Here is a 6,616-nt window from a genome sequence, read left to right as displayed (position 1 = left end):
TGTGAAAAACTATGTGAAACAAAACTTAAAATGTGTATTAGCATTATGAAACGAATGTATGACTTTTTTAATTTATAAAACTTGTTGAATGGCCTTTTAAAAAAAGGTCATTTCGAATAAAAGCCTCGATTGTTTTTACGCCGGAGATAAGGATATGTTTCAAAAAATCAACTATGTTTCCCTTTTTGTGACTATTTGGAAAGAAGAAAAATCAACAAAGGAGCATACAACAGCATCAAAGTAAGAAAGAGTAAATATTTGACACTCCAAAAATAATGATGTTGTTACTTCATTGTATCTAGCAAAGTTTTGTTCAACATGAAACAGGAAAAAATGACATAATCAGTTGTTACTAGTTAATCAATTATTTGCAACATTTCCAAATTGTTGGGTATTTTTAAATGCTATATATTAAATCTTTCGAATTTAGTTAGGCAAAGTTTCCAAATACTGATAATGGAACAATAAGTTAACAAGTCGACAGACTAATGGCAAAATATAGTGTAATTCTTTTTATTGAAGTTAGACCGTGTGATGAATTCACCACGTCAACAATTTATTATGTCAGAATTGCCACCAATTGGTATTCAACTTATTTTTAAGATTCAAATATGGATTATTAGTCTATAAGTATTTCCTTGGTAGGAACATTTCTCCAAATAAAAGTAAACATAGTTAACTCCTTTCCTGAAACACAAAAATATTTTTATGAGGAATCAAAATGTAGTCATGAAATTCGTGGGAGGCTATCAAGGACTTATACTTTTAAATTAGTAATACTTATGTGATTTATTGATGTTATTAAATAAATACAATTAATTTAATCGCGAAAGGAGTAGTAGGTGGCAGAACTCCTTGGCCTCTTTACATTGATATTAAATATAGTTTACTAATTAAATATTCAAAATGAAGGAGAAATAGAAAAAAGTATTCATACAAGTAAAATTTTTATTACCTACCTCAATGCTATAGGGTTTATAAAGTAACATTATATAATATTATACACATTTATGAGGAATGCATTTATTAAACAAATTTGTTCTCTTATAATTATTTTTTCATTTTTAGATTAAAAAATAATGTCATACCTTTATAAAGGGGGAATAAATGTTTATACAAAAAACAATAGAGGATACATTCTTGAGTAGTACTTTCTCGACTTGAATTAATTATTTTTCACTTCACTCGAATAATGACTTGAATTTTATATTATAAAAAAATCCAAATCGAATATTTTTTATTGAGACGTCTTCATTTTTATCATTAAACCAGATCATTTTTTTAAAATTTCATAACGCTGTTTCTTTTGTATTTTTTAATCAATTATGAATATGGTCAAACTAGATTTTGTTCACTTTTTTGATGGAGTAATAGAACATTTAAGTAGAATTTACTTTAATACTTTAAATAAAGTAGAGAGCGGTGTCCTAAAACTTGTAGCAGCATTTTAAAATAATTTAATCGTGTTATTTTTAATTACAAGGTTTTATTGAAGAAAAAAAACTACAAAAACAGGTGAAACAAAAATGAAAAAAGGTTTGGCGTCTAACCCATATCGTTAATTTTGAAAATGTCAGAGAAACAATAAAAATACAAGGCATGTGCAATCTCCTCCGGGCAGTGGCAGTGCCAAGAAGGCTGACGAGACCGTTGACATCTTCATTCGGACTCCCCACAATATCAAAAAGTTCATAATAGTCTCATAAAGCAAAGAAGAACCCAATCTTCTACGTTAAAAGTATGGCTGAGGTCTGGCCTTCCTCCATGTGGCCCCCTCCAGCCTTGACATCTACCCCTTGGACTTGCAGTTTAATACATTTCAAAGAAAAACGTCTGCTGCACCTCTTTTATAAATTCAAATTCCTTCTGAACTGCCATAATGACAGTGTGGTACAGCATGAACACGGCATTCGTTGTCAAGAGCTGACAATCTCTTCGCCGGAATGTACAGGGTGTTATTCCTTGTTACGGAAGATATTTTAAATAAAAAATATAACTCAGTTTAATATTTCAACATTTCAAAAACTAGTGTTGAGCTTTTTTTCCTTGATTCCATAAAAACTGCATGTCTGGGGTTATATAAAATTATACAAATAAGTAAATATCTAACCTCATTCTATTAACTATGTAATTTTTGAATATTAAAAAAATAAAGCAATATTAAAAGAACAAAACACAAATCAAAAACGTAGGTACATAATTTTTTCTTTTATTATTTATCGACTAGACTTAGTTCCACACAAACCTACATAAGTTAATTGTCAATAACGTTACATTTGCACAATGGACAGTGCACAGGAATATATTCGAATAAAAGATATACTTAACTCCTAAAGTGCAATATTATTCTTATACCAATTTTGTTAATTTCATACACAGCACAAGAAAAATAGTTTTTCTACAACTAAGATAATTTTTTATTATTTTTCTAATTAACGAATTTATAATGCCACACAATAATTAATATTGATGAAAGTGTTTAACGTAATCTTTGATTTTTCTTGGTACTTTCTTCTTATTTTATACTCATAATATTCAAACTTACATTAATTAATCAAATAATGATGGGTGGGACGTCATATTGAAAAGGTTGTTTCTCTTTAAAACAATTATTCAAGGTATCACTATAGTCTCAATTTTAATATATACTATGTATATATTGAAAATCGATTAAAAATAGATTTATTTTTGTGGGTAGTGTTACATTATATTTTATAGATTGATTTGAATTAATATTTGGGTTAATACTGCGGGCTTTGACTGTGAATGGAAATATAATCATATTCAAATGCTAATTAAACGATATGAACAAATACAAAACACTTTAAAATTGACATCATGTTATTATATCGAAGTTCACAATTTGAAAACAAACTTGACGTCATCAATAATTAATCTATAGAAGTGCTCATAATTAATTTTTAAATAAGACTGATAAGGACTGGTCTAGATCCAACTTCTTTAAATGACCAAATTAATTCAGTTCAACATACACAATAACGCTCACTAGTAGATTTAGGATGTCAAAAATCAATACAAAATAACAAGCATATTTAATTTTAAATTTTTAAAATTGAGACGAGTTATTAAGAATCATTTCTACGAGTCTTTGGGAATATTTAAATTTAAAAAAACGCAAAAATACACCTATTTGAATATAAGAATAAAACTTATAAAAGTCTGTCCAAAGTCTTTCCTATTTTAAAAAATACAACTGTTTATAGCTCAGAATAAGTTAAAAAAGTAAAGCAAATTATAAGTTTGAAACAAATCATTGAGTTAAGCTAAAATACTTCTAAATTGTTCTATGTAATTTTACTGCAGACATCTTTGCTACCAGTAATTTAGCCGCGTATATTTTCTCCTCTCAGAAATTTAGCCCCATGACAAATTCTACGTTTTTCATGAGCATACAAATAATAAAAATTTTAGAATTTTTTTTTGAAAGATTTGATGACTGATAAGTCATTTAGTCTATAGAGTGCTCACTAACAAAAAAGTATATACGCTCTTTGCTATATGTAAAACACCTACTTTATTTCATTAATATGACTACTTTGATATTTCTTTTTTGAAAAATAGGAAAATTACCGGCAGCAAAGATGTTTACAAAAAAATTAGTGATCACGCTTCCACATAGTTAATCAAAATGTAATTATTAGGAATATACCTTCAAAGATAATTGTTCTGTTGTGTTTCTTCTTCTGTTTTTTTTCCCATTCAACTGTATGTGAGAAGCCACTCAATGATAAAAACAGGTGGACACATTTGAAAAAATATATTTTACCTAAAACTTATAATAAAAGATTAGAATTCACAGAAATTTAAACTAATAAATTATTAACATAAAATTCAACTATAGCATAGTAAATATCCAAAATCGAAACAAGATCATTAAAAATATATAAGCTATAACAATATGCTCCAGTCGCCTCCAACTCCTAGAAACCAACCATGGCTTAAATGCTTCCTACTATTGAAATCAAATAATGCGATATATACTTACTTAGGTGTATGCTAAATCAAATGAAATGATAAGAAAAATTAGGTTTGGTTATTTGGACAGACGTTAGGCGTTATAATGAAACACATGATTCTAAGACAATGTATGTCAAATTAGTTACTTGAACCAAAAGTAGACCTTGGACATCCAACATAAAGATTGTATTGATGTTTATCCAAGATGATAACCTAATTAGACGACAATCAAGCTAATCCTCCGCGTTGCAGCACACACCCAGTTGACATTGGTGTGGAAATTTATAAAAAAACCTACAATTTAGATGCAAAGATATGTTATTAAATTGGTATCTACTCCATGCAACTTAATGCATTCTTTACACACGCAGAATGGAGTATTAACGAGCAATGGATCTTAAATTTATGACTCATCTTGAGTAAAGTGCTTCTTAGTATTTAGGGATGCAAATAATTAGTGATGTATGGTTCTAAAAAACAAAAAAGAGTGCAGTCCGATCAGTCCGGTCCTAATAAAATTTATGAGTCCTAGGACCGTTCCTTATCAGTATTCTATGGTAATTACAACAGTATTACAACTGCATGATCTCAGTTTTTGAAGTTTTTATCATTACCTTTTATCTAAAGACAAGATACCTGAAATTGAAAGGAGGAAATGCATGACTAGAAATTTTATTATCCGTTCCAACTATCATGCATTATATTCTTTGTTTTGATATTCTTCAATCCTGACTAGGATGAAAAAAATGAAAAGATAGCTACAACTGAATCATTAAAGGACCGACTAATCAGTCCTTAGAAACTTTGAATGGTTAAAAGGAGTGGACCAATAAAAAAAGACTGTTTAGGAGATCAGTCATAGAACCAATCCAACAAAAATAATAGTTAAGTTTACTTATTACTAGTACTAGAGAAGCCATAAATGAACTATATCCTTCGTTATAAGTTGTGGTTGTAGTTTAATAGAATGAACGGGGACCAATCGTTTTTCCCCCAATGGTGACTTAGATCAATTTAAATAGAGACCAAGTGTATATATTACTATCCATGAACTACAGGTATACAAAATTACTACTTATATATTAAATTTAGTTGTTATTTCAATATTTTTTTTAGAAAAATAAATTTCTTTAAAATACTGAACGTTAAAGAAGCCATAGCGCAGGGCTGTATATTCCACTATTTTGACCACTTTCGGAATTTTGAAAGTTAATACAGTATTCTGCTTTTTCATTATGAATATTTTTTTTTTACAGATCCTATAATCTTTTCGTATTTTCATACCACATAAAATCAAATAACTCTTTATCTGCTGACTCCAATTAAATAACTTCCAGCCTCCATGTGGTCCAAATATCCAATATTGTGAAGTATTGTGCCATTTTTTACATAGAAAATATAAAATCTACAATAATTTGTAAAAAGTAATATTTGTAATTTTAGTAACTAAATTTTTTTTTTTTTTTAATACAAAATTTGGTAACTTTATTAATTATATTTGTATAAAAGTGAATTACTTGGCAGATTAATAATTATAATTGTTATTATTCAGAATATAAATGCAATTGCTAAACGAATGTTTGTTTGTTTGTTTTTTCACAAAGAAAGCTCATCAATAACATCCCTCTAAATTTTGCGACAAAAATAACTTTAAAAAACCCATTTTAAAAGTAAATCCAATATCCTTCTATACCCAAACATAATATATATTTTTCAGTAATTAAACCTTTTACTTTAACGGAAAACATTATATTTGTTGTAATGGATACTGTCTAGCAATGTTCACTTACATAGGTACTACAACATAGCCAGGTATTCAACCTATAAAATTACGCGTACGCGTTATAAATCCCTAGTTTTTCTTCTACTTTTGAAAAATATACAATACATATCATATTTTGCCTCAGTTTTAATTTGTTATACGAACTGTGTGAATCAATTAGTACATTTGTTGAGTTTAAGTGTGTTTAATAATTATTGTGACAAAATCCTTATAGTTCTAAAAAGTGATTTGTACAAAATAGTTTTCAAGAAATAAACGGATTTAAATACAAATTTATATGGTAAGTTTACTTTAATAAGTATGATTCAAATATGATGGGAAAAAGGCGGGAACACCTGCCTTAATTAAACATGAACCATCTTCTAACCACAGATACTGTCTAGGTAGGTACCGGAAAAAGTTGTCATGTATATCTATAATCTAATACTTATACACATTTGTTAAGTGTAAGTCACAAGGTTACGTTTTCCAACGGTCAAATTGAAAAATGATTATGTTTGTGGTATAGTATTTTTAAACAATCGACCAAACATTGCGTACTTAAGTAAATATCATTCACTCTTCTCAACAAATGTTCATGTCCCATACAAAAAAATTTCATTTTTGAATCTTCCATTAATTATAAAATAATCATTATCATTAAATCATCAAAAACCTCGACAAAGTTTAAGTTTATATATTTAGGTCACGCACAAACGACTACAAACCTACCTTGAAATACAAATGATTAGTCTGTATTTTTTTGGGCAGTATTTTGTATTATTTATTGTAGTATTCGATTCCAAATTTTCATTTATTTGAGCTTTGTGTCAAACCAAGTCGAGTTAGGACAACATATCGATTTTTGAGTTTCAT

At 28.1% G+C, this 6,616-nt stretch overlaps 1 protein-coding gene across 2 annotated transcripts in view; it reads left to right on the top strand.

Annotated features, from left to right (window-relative positions):
• The first annotated feature begins 5,883 nt into the window (after positions 1-5,883).
• Positions 5,884-6,616, top strand: part of LOC121116538 (uncharacterized) — a 115,636-nt gene continuing 114,903 nt past the window's right edge. For both annotated transcript variants that reach the window (XM_040710798.2, XM_071887598.1), the window contains exon 1: positions 5,884-6,041. The gene's annotated coding sequence lies outside the window, so the exon portion shown is untranslated. The remainder of the gene's footprint in view (positions 6,042-6,616) is intronic.

This window comes from Lepeophtheirus salmonis, chromosome 4 (genome assembly GCF_016086655.4).
Source record: "Lepeophtheirus salmonis chromosome 4, UVic_Lsal_1.4, whole genome shotgun sequence".
NCBI classification, from domain to species: Eukaryota; Metazoa; Arthropoda; class Copepoda; order Siphonostomatoida; family Caligidae; genus Lepeophtheirus; species Lepeophtheirus salmonis.
Note: the sequence above shows the minus strand (reverse complement) of the source record. Positions and strands in the feature narration are given on the sequence as shown.